General features: G+C 29.6%; 2 long non-coding RNA genes across 2 annotated transcripts; one reads left to right on the top strand and one right to left on the bottom strand.

Annotated features, from left to right (window-relative positions):
* The first annotated feature begins 4,427 nt into the window (after window positions 1-4,427).
* Window positions 4,428-6,130, top strand: LOC126840610 (uncharacterized). Its single transcript, XR_007686075.1, has 3 exons — window positions 4,428-4,559; window positions 4,648-4,793; window positions 5,991-6,130. It is a non-coding gene; the product is annotated as an uncharacterized LOC126840610 (long non-coding RNA).
* A 7,325-nt stretch (window positions 6,131-13,455) lies between these two features.
* Window positions 13,456-14,811, bottom strand: LOC126840745 (uncharacterized). Its single transcript, XR_007686091.1, has 3 exons — window positions 14,685-14,811; window positions 14,451-14,596; window positions 13,456-13,595 (listed from the first exon to the last, which is right to left on the bottom strand). It is a non-coding gene; the product is annotated as an uncharacterized LOC126840745 (long non-coding RNA).
* Between the last annotated feature and the right edge of the window lie 1,065 nt (window positions 14,812-15,876).

The following is a 15,876-nucleotide window of genomic DNA, read 5'->3' as shown; positions in this document are numbered from 1 at the left end:
ACGTGACGCTGTTCTTGGGCGACACACGGCAACAATACGGCGTTAATTATTATTATTATTATTTCTGTGTTAGCAGCTACATACAGCGTGCACGAGCTGCTGCTGCTGCTGCTGCTCTACCTACCCCGCGGACACGTGCCGCGACCGTTGGCTTCCTAGTCGGCGCGTTGACGGGGCCTCGGCTATCAATAATAATCATTTTTCAACCCCCACGAGCCGTTGGATAAATTTGGCCGTGCAGTGCATGTGTTATAGTATATTATACGTATAATGTTATTATTTTCGTACGCAGTCACTGTCTATAATAGCGCCTCCGTCGTTGTTGTGTTATTATTGTTTTTTTATTGTCCAGGCACGCGACCCGTGTGAAGTGCGCAACGACCACCGGAGGGACATATTATAGATTGGCACAGTATATATATATATATTATACTGGAGTTCGGTAGAGGTCGTGTGAAATCGTTCCGTGACGTCGGGAGGATCGTGTTGATTAATATCGGCCAACAACACACCGAGCGTACTTGATTGCGGTAATCGGAAACCAAAAGGGTTGGCCGTCTTCTGGGAACGGTCGTGTACGGAACAGGATTATAATCTATATTGCTCCGAAGACGGCAGAACCGTTGGTTTTATTTTTTTGTCGCTTCAGCCTAGGCCCTAGACGCCCAATAGCCAAACGCAGCGATCACAGATAATAAACTAGTTTGCCAAGTGTACAATGCACATGCCGCCAATAGAGATAATTGAACCATTTTCCGCAATCTTTGTGGGAATTAGAATCTTATTCATAACAACTATAAGTTAGGTTGATAACACAGATGACAGAATCACAAGTATATTATTTGATATACACATAAATCCCGCACAAAAATGACGGATGTCGACTACAATAATAATTCTTAACAGTAGTTAGCAATCTAGTTCATTATATATATTATCTGTGACAATGAGCGACTATCAAAACCAGTCTTTCGTTTGTTAATTCCAAAATACAGTACCCTGTTTAAAATACAATACACACACTACACCGTGTTGTCTCAGGCACGAGCACGGGTACAACTATACGGACGGAGGCGACACGTCGTCCTTGTTGTGACGTTTAATTGGGGTCGCTGTGTTCACCTGTAAATAATAATATAACATAATATATTATGTATACTGCAAGAAAGACGTATACGTGACTGGCGGTGGAGAGGGATTGGGGGTGTAGCGAAATAATAATAATAATAAAATCTCGAAACAGACGTCTCCTGGTTCTTACGCGATAGATGGCGTCTGATTGTAAGAAGAAACAGGAAACGTCCAGGGTCTGGTGTGGGCTCGCTGGCGTGGACTGTCTCCTTCGCAGTTTTTGACGATCGACAGAGCACCACACGCCGCCGTCCGACGACGACAGGGCGACACGAAAACAAGGACCCACGTCAACCGCGTCCGCAAGCAGATCGAGTTAATTTATTATCCGGTCCTCGTGTGTATGTTAAGTATAGATTATCGAAAAAAAAAAACCGAAAGGAAAGACTCGTAAACGTGCGCAAGAATGGCAGGACCTGCGAAGGAGACCGCACCGCGTTGATGACCATTAGCTTAGGTATTTTCGTTGGGTATTGCATAACTATATCGGTTATGTTGACAAACCGTGAAACAGCGAACCTCTTTTAAAGTAAACACAATAATATTAAAGTTATGAAATTCAATGTCTTGTCCGCATCGTCAAAAATTGCCCGTTATTTTTATGACAGCCCGGCGTTCAAATCCCTTTAAATTTTGAATACTAATTATTTTGCGCCTGTAAAGTATGTAATAAATGCGATAAATTATAGTCTGTGAGATTAAAATATAAGTTATTGTAGAAATTTCAATTGTAAAATCAAAATCATTAACAAACTATTAAACCACAATACGTATGAAACATTGAACTTATTATAGTATAATTGAAACAGATAAGAACCAAAAGAGTACCGACTATGTACTATTATTGAATCATCATTTTATTTTATTTTCTAAACAAAAAAAATAAACATGCACAGATTGCCATTATTATACATATTTTATAAAAGCCGGTTCACCACTCTAAAGTCTAAACTTATGAACATTTATTTTCATGAATAGTAATTATTATAAAGATATACTCATATAATATTAATGTATATATTATAATTTATAGTAATCTAGAGTATATTAATAATTGTGAGTAACAGACTTCCTAGGCCTTAAAGCTAGCCAAGTATATAACGTTATACCCATTCTGTAGTTTTTAAAAAAGTAAATATTAACAATTTTTTCATGGGCCTCGTATGAATATTAGAAGAATTGTTTACTTTAAAATAACGTTCTTGATTTACTCGTTTCTAATTTCTAATAAATATAAAATAACAAATAAATATTTATACAAGACTAGAAAGAGTCAATGCAATGTCAAATGACTCTATTAATATAAATAAATGCGCATTGTTAAAACATTTTATACATATTATCGCTGCTACTAAATAATTGTAGGTATAAAACAAATATAATAATATATTCTTATTACTAATCATGTAATATATTTTTGAATCCACTATTAATGAAAAGCAAAATAATTAAAATGTGAACTAGAAAACTATTGTATCTTATTTCGTTCACCTTGAGACAATATCATTATTTACCTTTCGTTTTATATCGCCCACACTATACAATATAATAAATACTAATACAAATTAATACAATTATTAAACGTTTATGATGAAAAGATATACTATAGTTAATGATCAATGACTAAAATATAAACTCAAGTTTATATACACAAAATTACCAGCTAATATTTACCTTTATGTATTTATTACTATACTAATGATTTTTGAGAAACTAATCTACAGCCGGGTCTCACCTCTTTGTGTGTTACTTGAATAGTGAATAGATAACTTAGTTATACAAGGCAAAAGCTGCAACTTGCACGTGTCTATACAATAATCTGCATATATATATATTAGATTTAAGTCTAACGTTATTCGACCGTGAATGATTAATATACTGTGTGAAGGCTAGAAGAAATGATACAAAAAGTACTGAGATTTTTTTTAGTTGAAAAATTTAACGGAATACATTGTTACGGTTTAGCAAAACGGGAACCGTTCTAAAGAATTTTTGTTTTTTATTTTATTAAATAGGCTTACCCACATAGTAGGTAACTCGTAGTACCTGCTATATACCTATATACTTAACCGTATTTGGACGCACTACGGTTTTGGTAGAATCTCAGTTCATATTTCACGTCAAGTTCACATTGCGAGAATCTCAGGCTAAGCTCCCACACGTCAAGCGGGAAAAACCATCAATTTTACTCAAAATCCTCTGCTTATGCTCTTCTACCACCGCAAATGGACATGAGCTCCCATCATTTGTTACTACACACGCCGTACGCGTTATAGCCACGATTTCGCATACACTATATGCTATGTCTAACCGGTCACTTTAACCGGTAGGCAAAAATATTGCTAAAAAATCATATTGTAACGTTTTCTAATAACAAAAAAATTATTGATTAATAATACTATAGCTAGGCCTAAGTGAGGTAATTGTGGGCAAAATGGGGTGACTTTAGCCGAATGGGGAAAACGTAAAATTGTTCAATAGATGTAACAAATTTCCTTCAACAAATTGTTGCATGTACAACAGTGTGATAGTTGCATAGTTTGTATATTTACAGAATGTAAAATATAACAATTATATATACCATACAATGTGCACTTCATTCTATTGATATGAACATAGTTTATATTATAGTTTTAGAAAAGTTTTGCATTTTTAACTGACCAATTTGGATATAGTTCAGTAGTTTTACCCAGAATACTATAGTTTATATTTATAAAAACATTTAACTTTTTTGTTAGTTAACTTTTTAGTGAATTAACATCTATGACATTATTGGAAACACGAGTCTAAAACTAATCATTATTTTTGCAAACAATATAATTATTGTTTGCAAAACATGTATATTAATAATATACATTATAAAATGTATCACAATATTCCCCATTTATTCGAAAATACATCACTAGATCCTAATTACCCAGAGCTTAAGCTATAAATCATTTGAAACTTGAAAGTATACTAAAACTATTTATTTTATAATTTTATTTTTCACTTATTAACATAACTTTATTATGAATAAATTATATTTAACGCGGGTTCTGTTTTAAGCCTTTACAAACATATAATCGGTTGTGAGTTGTAAAAATTCAAGCGTAGAATCGTCATTTCGTGAAAATGGTATTTAATTTTTGTACCTTAAATGTGTAACATTTGTTTTTTTAACAAGCAATTATTATTATTATATAGATTATTAAAAAGTTTACTTTACTATGTTCAGTTCATAACAACTATGCGTTCTGCGTTACGTTAGACTTTGATTAGTGGGCCCACTTATCGTCTAGTTATGGCGTCCTATCACAGGCGTAGAATCATAGCACCATATTATCGCGCCACTTAGTAAACGTTATCATCGCAGCCCGTACGCATATAAATAGGAGACCGAAGCTTAGATCTAGCATAACACAATTTTTGTGCATCTTAATTCTTTGGTGAGTAGTATACCGCTATAATGTCATTGTTATTGTAATTGTTTATACTCAATAAGATTACTAACTTTTTTTTCTTCAAATTTTACAGTCTTCAAGTTCTCTAAGAATCAACAACAAAAACCAAAAATGGGCGCTGAAAAAGTATCGATGAACATCGTTGTCGTTGGACAAGTAAACTCTGCCAAAGCCATCAAAACCGTAGCCAAGGCTGCACCTTCCGCCAACAAAGCCATGGTATGTTTTAATATTGAAAAACAATGAATTTATATTATTTTTAACAAAACATGCGATGTCTAAAATATTTATTAAATTCAACATTATAATTTTTTTTTTATAAAACGCCTTGTTTATTTAACCAATAGAATAATAATAAAATTAAAATATTAATAACAGAATAATAAATAATAATAATAGATACAATATGATTTGTTTATATTTTAGTACACACATTAGATAAATTAATCTTAACAACTTTTAACAAATAATTGAAGATTTTTTCAAATTAATAATTTATGTTTTATGTATTATTAATATTCTAATAATATTTTTTATTGAAATTTAATAAATATTAAACTAAATGTATTAATAATTATTTATAAAATATTATTTATTGAAATTTAAAAAATGTTCTTTTATTTTTAAATGCATTTTTTATTTAATCAATAGAATAATTATAATATAAAAGTATTAATAATAAAATAATAAATTATACAATAATACAATATACTTTATAGTAAACAACTTTGATCAAATAATTAAAATAACTATTTATAAATTAAAAGATTCTTTTCAAATTATCAATTGTTTTATGGATTTATTATTATTTATGTTGATTAGCTAAATGAAAATAAAATATAATTTAATAAAATTTAAAAATTGTTGATTTATTAATTAAAAATTTTATATTTTGTGTTAAATTTCCAATAATTATTTTTTATTTTAAACATACTTTCTTATTTTGAGAAACTAATAAATTAATCATATTAGTTCTACAATCAATCGTCATTGATTCTATGGGAACAGGATAATAGCTAAATTCATTTTTTATATCTATCAATGTTTTCAATTAAATTTTTATAGTTTATTTATATTTCATGTACTACAAATTCAATTTTTTTTAAATATCATTTTTAATATATATTTTAAAATAAAAAATTAAATTTGAAAATATTGTACTTATTTAACTCAAAGCTCTCGCCTCTGTGGGATAGGTACCAAATTAATATTAATACATAAGTTGATAAAATTATGTTTTAAGCCACTTTTGTTTTCCTAATATTCATAAAATATATATTTCTAACTTGTAAATAAATTTATTACCAGGAATTTAATTAGCGTTTAACTTCGTGTGTTTTTTTTGAATAGTAAAAATAATAATTATTTAAAATGTAAACAAACACTAATATTGATATTTGCTTTATTTTGTTTCAGAATTGTTAATTCCAATCATCGCTCTCAAACTTCAAAAATGCCATAGCCCACACCACACATATTCATTTATAGTTTGATGTAATATATTTTATTATAACTAATATGTGTTGGCACTAATAAACAAACCAGATACATCAATATTTATTTGTTTTAATACTATTTAAAATTTTTCTCCTACAAAGAAACAAAATAAAAAATTACTATGAATAGTTTTACAATGTTATCAGTGTATGTTGGTTTTAAGGTAATATAGCATACAATGAAAACGTGAATTAACAATATTATAGTATTAGTAGGTCACGCAGTTATTGTAGAGCGAAATCGTCTGCAAGCAAAACATTAAACAAATTATAAAGTTAATCATATTTAAATAGTAACTTTTACTATTGCAATTGCGTCATGATCGGTGTATAAGTAAAATTGGAATTGTTGATAAATATTCGTTTGGAGGCAAATAATTAGTTATAATATTTTCATACAATTGGTATTTGGTAGTACATTAAACACAATAAAAATACATGTTATATTATATGGTTAATACTTAATAGTTTGCAATGAAAACAGCTGAAGATTAAAATGACTCCGAATAACAGAACATTTTTTAAAAATTATTTAGGCTGTATATATATTCATTTGTATTTGAATTTTAAATTTTAATAACGAAATACAATTTTAATTTTACGTTTTGCTACATAACTTTTAATTTACAAAAAGTAATGGTAGTTCTCTTATTTATATAATTGTATGTAGTTATGTGATTTTCTAAAAAACTTAATAGTGTTTTATTTTGAAAATATTGTGTAAAATATTATGAAAATATAAAATTGAAATTTAAGTCACCACCACTTAACATAGCACATACCGTTATACCTAACCTAACCATTGGTAATATGTGTAGGTACGTAGGGTATTCAACCATTGATATTCCTAAAACACATAGATAAGTTAGTTCAGTAAAAAATATCCAAAACATTTTTTCGGGTTGATAGAATATTTTAGTGAACAATGATAAAATTATTAATGATTAATATACATATTATTTTATTGTATAATATGTATTTTTGGTAATAACACAGCAGGACACACTCGCCGTACACCAAAACCATCGCTATTGATTAGACGAGGCCGTTTTTCATTAGGCTCAGAAACGACACACCGACGCGTTACAAAGTCAATTTCGACTTGCTCGCAATTATACCGAGTTGGGTTTTTTTTTTTACCGTTTTTTTCTCTCCATCATTCGTTCGGTGAACTACCCGAATATAATATACGATTAGTAATTTGTATCCCTTCAGCTAATTTGATCGCTATCCGCCGATAGTTTTAGTACGTATAATATGTAGAATCATCTGCCGTGTCACGCGAATCGACCCCCGGGGGCCCAATTACCCCCGGCACGCCACCTGGCCCCGTAATGACGTCACACAAGGTGTGTGTATAGGATCAGCAGCTAACACTGTACAACAACAATATGTTCGTCACAGAATTCGAAATCATTAATCACCGGCAAAGCGGAATAGACGATAGCGATGATAATATAATGTGATACACACACACCTATACTTGGTCTGCAATAATTTGTGTGTAGCTGTGTGCAGAGTAGTATGGTTACCTGCGAACCCGGCCGGATTCGCACAAACCAACGTGGAGTATAGGGGCAAGTCGGCGGCGCTAAGGAAAGGGCGTCGAGACGTTTCCCCGAGCGACCTGCTCGCCTAGAAGAGAACCCTGAACCGTTTTGGGTTTCTCTTGTGCGCGCCCTTTTCAAAAGGCCGACGAGAAACGCGAGCAAGAGCAATTAGAGAAAATGGATTTCCGGCACTCGGGGAAAAACGGCGGAACGATGGCTTCCGTTTTCTTCCCTTCTCTCACACACACATACAATATATATATATATATATATTGCAACACATAAATGGAAATCCCGACGACGATATATACTTTTGCCTGTCGCTCTCCTTCCGCCGTCTTCTCGTCGGCCACCACCCTTGTTTCACGTCGTCCAAGAGTTCTATGTACGTATATATACACACACACATAGTACCTTTAACCTTAGCTATGTATAGGATTGTGCGAAAAACAAAAACAAAATTGTTTCACTTTGTCTGATGTAGCCGAAGCGTAGTTATTCGATCGACCGCGGGCTTTTGGACCGACTCTTAGACCATATATATATATATATATACGTGTGTGTTATATAGAATTTCTTTATACCTTTACACAGTCGCTAAAAACGTGCATAAAAATTAGATTTAAAATACTGTATATGCGTTGAATGTTTTTGTTTTAGTCCCTAACGTCTAAATAATTTTTAAATATATACGTATATATTAATTTAAGTACAAAGATTCCTAGCTAAAATAAAACTCGACCAAGCCCAATGCAATATAAATATATACTAGATTGGTTTGTATTAAAGGGTGTATATATACATACCTACATAACACTCAACGGTAAGCTTTTTAAAAAAACACGTACATGTCGTATTATAATATGAGTGTACATGTAAAAAAAAAAAAATAATAATAAAGAAACGTGTACATACGCACAATCGAAACTGTATTGCATCGCAATCACAATTACACACCCTCTATGCCGTTTGTTTCTGCAGTATATATTGTAAATGTTCCCCGATAACGTCCGAAACCGTGTATAATTCACCGTGAAGAACAATCGGTTTTTAATGGACCGCATTTCAATAAAACGGTCGAGTGAAAATTTCATTTTTTTTAATTTTATTTTTTATACATCTTACCCCGCCGTTGTTTCTACCCCCTCGACCATTGTTTTTTAACCCTCTGGCAACTGTCATCTGTCTAATTTTCGTTATATTGTTTCAAACCTGAAATGGACCACTCGTACATGTACATACAGAACGATTGGCCTCCGTCAGCCGGTTCGAGTGGCAAAGACCGGCATCGGTAACAATTGGAAAAATAAACTTCAATTTGTATATCGACCATTAAAAAACCCGATTGCCGTTCTACGCACTATATTGATTCAAATAATATTCGAAACAATAAACACATACACAGATACACTTGTTATGGCTTTACAATTTTTAATAATTATATTGTAATGTTATGTGCTTTCGGTCGACTTAACTGTGTGTAGTAATCATTATTACAACTAAATAGTCTGTAACGGCGCATTCGTATATAATGTATTAGGATTGTGTATAAATGGTAAACGCTTAAAACAAGTTGAAATAAAATAATAACAACCGTGTTGATACTCTGGAGCAATTAAAATCCACGACACGCTATCGATAACTCTAATGGCATTTACTGCTTCGGTCGATACGCATTTTATACATTATTTTAACGACTTAAGACGATAGCGGCGTCGTTAAAAACCGAAGAATATTCACTTTGAACCTTCGCAAAAGAATGCGCGCACATTTTTTTCTTCTTCCTCCATTGCGGCGGCAGCAGACTTCAACGACAGCGCGCAGGGTATAGGCTCAACCGCGGGTGTACATTATATTACTATAATAACATTATGTACATAGCATAATACACTGTACTTATCGTGTGCAGTAGGTATAGCTGTTATGATAGGCGCCTTCCACATTGTGCGATATCGATCACGACCGCCGACGCCAGCAACCGGTTTTACGACACCTCCTCGATGACCTCCGAACACTCCGAAATTTGCATTGTAATCTGAGTCATCTGGGCGGTTTTAATACTATGCTCTTAACGTCCCGTAAAATGTAATAAACACAACGGCAATTATTATTCTTCAAAAGCCCAACGATATTGTTAAGACATACCTGTAAATACTTACCTATAATATACCTATTTGAAATAAAGTAAAAAAAAAAAAAAAAAAACGATATGTACATAGTCCACAAAAACAATAGTATATAATTTAGTTTAGTGTTGACTTCAGATATTATATGTAATAGAAGGGAAGGTGCTTCCCAATCGTCATTATTTACGGTTAATACAACGACATAAAACACAAAATGATATAACCTACTAAATTGAACCGCCCAAAAAAATTAGTTGCAATTAAATTTGTGTAATACGGTTTGCTCAATATGTACATACATATTATTTATAAACATTCAAAGTATGTACTAAAAAATTGGTGGATTTAGCATGTAATAAATACATTGGCAAATACCTGTTCAAAAACCATCATTTTAATATGAAATGATAGTATTAGTGAAATCTCAACTAAAATAGTATACATTTTTAATATTAAGTTCTAACTAAAATATGTTTAAACTATATTTTACTGTAACTAAATTATTTTCCCGTATATGTATGAAATTCACTTTAAACCATTGAAGTTATATCAACTTGGTGATAAATTTACAAGGAGTCTTTAATTTTTAAGAAAAATAAATTTTTTTTTTTTTAAACGTTTTTGCTCGTACGTTATTTTACAATATAACAAATTTTTCAGAGCGCAATCAACTTTTGAAAATTAAATGGGAGCGTAAATATTTTGTTAACTCGAAAAATGAAGAATAATTTACTTTTAATTGATTTTAACTGGACAACAAACCAGTTTTTAATTACTACGTTTAGCGTCATTAGCGTTTAAAAGTTAAGGTACACCGTAAATTACAGTTGAATAATGAATTTAAAAGAAAATACTACACCCTTTATCTCGTTATGACTCACATGTGTACATTTTAATGACATTAAAGTAATTATTTAAAGCTGGTTATTGACCAGTCAACGTTTCCATCAATTTATTTGCAATAATTAAAGTTAGTAATAAAATAAAATATATGTTAATTACCGTTAAGTTTTAACAATCGATAACGGTTTGGAAAAACCAAAAGAAATATGATGACATTTTATAAAAGCCAGTAGACAACAAAAACAAAATGCTATATTGAAATCATCAACACTATTTTATTTATTTTATACAAAACTGGTGTTAGTGTGATATAAGCAAAAGTAATAATTATTGAACTTAACAATTTTGGCGACAATAAGTTAAATTAATAAATACGAATACATTTGTATTAAAAGTAACACCCGAAGTGAACATATTCTAAAAACCAATTTCACTAGTAAAATAAGTAGTTTATTATCACTTGCATAGTAAATCATTCAATCATTGTTTTTCATAAATTTCTATAATAGGTAATTGCTTTGTTATAAATTGATAATACACATTTATTAAAAATTATATTATTATAAGTAAGTAAATTTAACTTAAACCATGTCTTTCAACGTAAACAATAACCAAAATGATAGTTTTTACAGATACCATAGGCACAGCGTTTAGGCACTGGTGCCTAGTAAAAAAACACAGGACCAACGACTACGTCTGTGTTATTTTAATTTTTATTATTTTAACGCATTACAATAAAATGTAAGACAATAAATGGTAATTTTTTTTTTTTTTTTTCATTGTTATATTTTTACCATATTATATAATTTACATTAAAGCAGCTTACAGGCCCAACAAACAGTCCTGGTAGAAACTATAAACGCTTATTCTTTTGGTTAAAAAAACAAATACGTTGTGTAGAAAGTGAATGCTGAATACCCAGCACGGTTTCGAAATAGCGGACAATGCGCATTATAGTATTAGAGCTGTAAATGCATTAATGGACCGACACCGTAAATTATCGACTTGTTCGAAAATATGAATGCACGCACGAAACACACTAGGAAATGTTATAGACATACATAAGAAAAAACTGCACTTAAAAAAACTAATTTTCATGCGGTACCTGATCCATTATATATTATTCAGAACGTTTGACGGCCACGATATTGCACTTTATATTACACAAATTAGAAGTATGGTAACAAATTTACCAACATAATACGTGTATAATTGTTATTTTCAAATCTAGTATAATGTGTAAATTATAAATTTTAATTTATAGGCTTGGTAGAGAGGCAAGACGATTTTAAATATCATGTTTTGTCCTAACGGTCGGCGAGTGTACAATCATTACATTTTAATGAGTGCATTTCATGCCTGCAATAACATATAAGCACGGCAGTATCTATGTATATTAATATAATTCTTAATATGTATAATTATTATCTAACGGCGATGTTGACAATATTAGAAGTCTTCTTAAATAGTTATTTTACTTTAACTAAAAAGGATGATTCAGTCTATTTTGTAAATAAGATAATCGTATAAATTAGGAATTGGACATATTTTTGGCATTTACTTGGAAAAAATATTGTTGCTTGATTTTCTTTCATATTTTTAACATACGAATAATAGATGTTATTGAAAAAATCTTATATTTTTGAAAAATTAAAACTCGAATTAAAATAAATAATTTTAAAACTAATTTCGCATTACTTATCTTTAATGGGATTGCATGCGGTCTGTTTTTAAGGAGTTTTGTATAGGCAATATTCATAAAAAAAAAAGAAGTTTTAATCAATTTCGACCATGTCAACTAATTTACCGGTTAATTTTCATGAGCTTCAAAGTATTATTTTTAATTTAAATAATTTTTTCTATGTGTAAAAGTCATTTTGGTTTAATTTAGACCAAATTTTTACTACATATAATGGTCCAATTTCAGTTCTGTAGAGAGATTCTAGTTTTTTGGCTACTTTACTATTTTATGTAGGAACGCGATTTTCATTTAAAAAATCAGTTTCTTGTTATTAAATAAATTAAATTTGCAATTTTTTCAATATTAAAACCCTAATTTTTTACATAAAAAAAACCAAAAATTTGTTTTCTACATAACCTGGTATAAAGTTGCCGCCTAAGAACTCGTATGTCTTTAGAGAACTAAAATCGGACAATCCTAAGTAGTCGAAATTTTATCTGGATTTTTGGTCTAAATAGTCAAAAAACAGACCGTATGCATTCCCCTTAAAATAGAACTCCAATAAGTTTTTTCAGAAAATCGCATAACTGCATAACTATTATATTAATTGGAGAACTACCATTACTTTTTTTGTAAATTAAATTTTAATAGAAAATTTCACATGAAGTTATGTAACAAAACGTAGAATTATAATTGTATTATACAGCCTAAATAATTTTTAAAAAATGTTCTGTTATTCGGAGTCATTTTTTAATCTTCAGCTGTTTTCATTGCAAACTATTAAGTATTAACCATATAATATAACATGTATTTTTATTGTATTTAATGTACTACCAAATACCAATTGTATGAAAATATTAAAACTAATTATTTGCCTCCAAACGAATATTTATCAATAATTCCAATTTTACTTATACACCGATCATGACGCAATTGCAATAGTAATAGTTACTATTTAAATATGATTAACTTTATAATTTGTTTAATGTTTTGCTTGCAGACGATTTTGCTCTACAATAACTGCGTGACCTACTAATACTATAATATTGTTAATTCACGTTTTCATTGTATGCTATATTACCTTAAAACCAACATACACTGATAACATTGTAAAACTATTCATAGTAATTTTTTATTTTGTTTCTTTAAAGGAGAAAAATTTTAAATAGTATTAAAACAAATAAATATTGATGTATCTGGTTTGTTTATTAGTGTCAACACATATTAGTTATAATAAAATATATTACATCAAACTATAAATGAATATGTGTTGTGTGGGCTATGGCATTTTTGAAGTTTGAGAGCGATGATTGGAATTAACAATTCTGAAACAAAATAAAGCAAACATCAATATTAGTTTTTGTTACAATTTTAAATAATTATTATTTTTACTATTCAAAAAAAACACACGAAGTTAAACGCTAATTATATTCTAGATAAAACATTTATTTACAAGTTAAAAATATATAGTTTATGAGTTTTAATGAATATTTGAAAAACAAAAGTGGCTTAAAACTTAATTTTATTTTTTTTATTTTCATTTAGCTAATTAACATTTTTTAAATGTCAATAAATAATATTACATAAATAATAATAAATCCATAAAACAATTGTTAATTTGAAAAGAATCTTTCAATTTTTTATTAATAGTTATTTTAATTATTTGATCAAATTTGTTTACTATAAAGTATATTGTATTATTGTATAATTCATTATTTTATTATTAATACTTTTATATTATAATTATTCTATTGATTAAATAAAAAATGCATTTAAAAATAAAAGAACATTTTTTAAATTTCAATAAATAATATTTTATAAATAATTATTAATACATTTAGTTTAATATTTATTAAATTTCAATAAAAAATATTATTAGAATATTAATAATACATAAAACATAAATTATTAATTTGAAAAAATCTTCAATTATTTGTTGAAAGTTATTAAGATAAATTTGCCTAATATGTGTACTAAAAAATAAACAAAGCATGTTGTATCTATTATTATTATTTATTATTTTGTTATTAATATTTTAGTTTTATTATTATTCTATTGGTTAAATAAACAAGGCGTTTTATAAAAAAAAAATTATAATGTTGAATTTAATAAATATTTTAGACATCGCATGTTTTGTTAAAAATAATATAAATTCATTGTTTTTTAATATTAAAACATACCATGGCTTTGTTGGCGGAAGGTGCAGCCTTGGCTACGGTTTTGATGGCTTTGGCAGAGTTTACTTGTCCTACGACAACGATGTTCATCGATACTTTTTCAGCGCCCATTTTTGGTTTTTGTTGTTGATTCTTAGAGAACTTGTAGACTGTAAAATTTGAAGAAAAAAAAGTTAGTAATCTTATTGAGTATAAACAATTACAATAACAATGACATTATAGCGGTATACTACTCACCAAAGAATTAAGATGCACAAAAATTGTGTTATGCTAGATCTAAGCTTCGGTCTCCTATTTATATGCGTACGGGCTGCGATGATAACGTTATACTAAGTGGCGCGATAATATGGTGCTATGATTCTACGCCTGTGATAGGACGCCATAACTAGACGATAAGTGGGCCCACTAGTGATGTGTTAAAAATAAAAAAAATTGCTTGAGCCCTAAGAGTACATAATTATTACAACAACTACACATTTTTACCGAATTATTTTACAAATAAATACTATGACTAAAGTTTACTGTGCATAGGTTTGCATTGTAACATTTTTTTTTGAGCGATTTTGTCATTATTATTTTATTCTACTATTTCTTGAACACGGAAACGTCCTGTAGGCTAATTTATATATTACTATTGAAACTTAATGATTTTTATGTATTGTGAATTCTTTGTCAGTATTCAGTCAGTCAGTCACTATCAGTATTTTTGAATGTATCTTAGTCGCCTGTTATATCAATATAATATACGTTATTATGTTATTGTAAATAGTTTTAAAAAGTTTGTAAAAGTAAAAGGTGTTCTTTTAATTACATAGCTAATAACTACTGCCAAAAAAGTTTCCATCCCTTCTAGGGGAAATCATTAATGATAGCTTTTTAGTTAACGGTCAAGATATTAGTTATTCAATAATTCCATCTCGATCTGCCAACGCTGTATAATTTTTTGAAATACCTTTATTAATTGTCATGCGATATTTGATTATTTTTGTAAGTTATAGCACGTGTTAGATGCTTTTTGAGTCTAATCTACCAAGTAACAGGCTTACTCGTATGAGATTAAAAATAAACTAAATTGGCCTTTAGTAATAACAAGGTCCTGTGCCCCTGTCGTATGCGGTATAGCCCTAACGACGGTAATAATACCGTCTTATTAATTATTGCCGGACTAAGTCATGCACGTGTCTTTTTGTTATAATGTACTCAACAGATACAGATCGTCCAGTCTGGACTTAATTGTGTTATTATTGTTCGCGAGTATATGGTCCAGTTGTTTTTTTTTTCATAAAAATAGGTAATAATAATAAACAAATTATTTTTTATTATAGTTATTGGTATATTCAGGATTGTGTATTTTAGACCGTCTCTGGCTTGGGATGATCGTAAATTATTATTATACGATCTCGAGGGGGGAAAGTCAAATCACAAGTTG

The sequence above is a fragment of the Adelges cooleyi genome, unplaced genomic scaffold, assembly GCF_023614345.1.
Source record: "Adelges cooleyi isolate 19-005CV unplaced genomic scaffold, UGA_ACOO_1.1 ACOO_flye_CR_arks_rails_tigmint_CR_PRNA_376, whole genome shotgun sequence".
Taxonomy (NCBI): Eukaryota; Metazoa; Arthropoda; class Insecta; order Hemiptera; family Adelgidae; genus Adelges; species Adelges cooleyi.
This window is presented reverse-complemented; position numbering and strand designations above follow the sequence as displayed.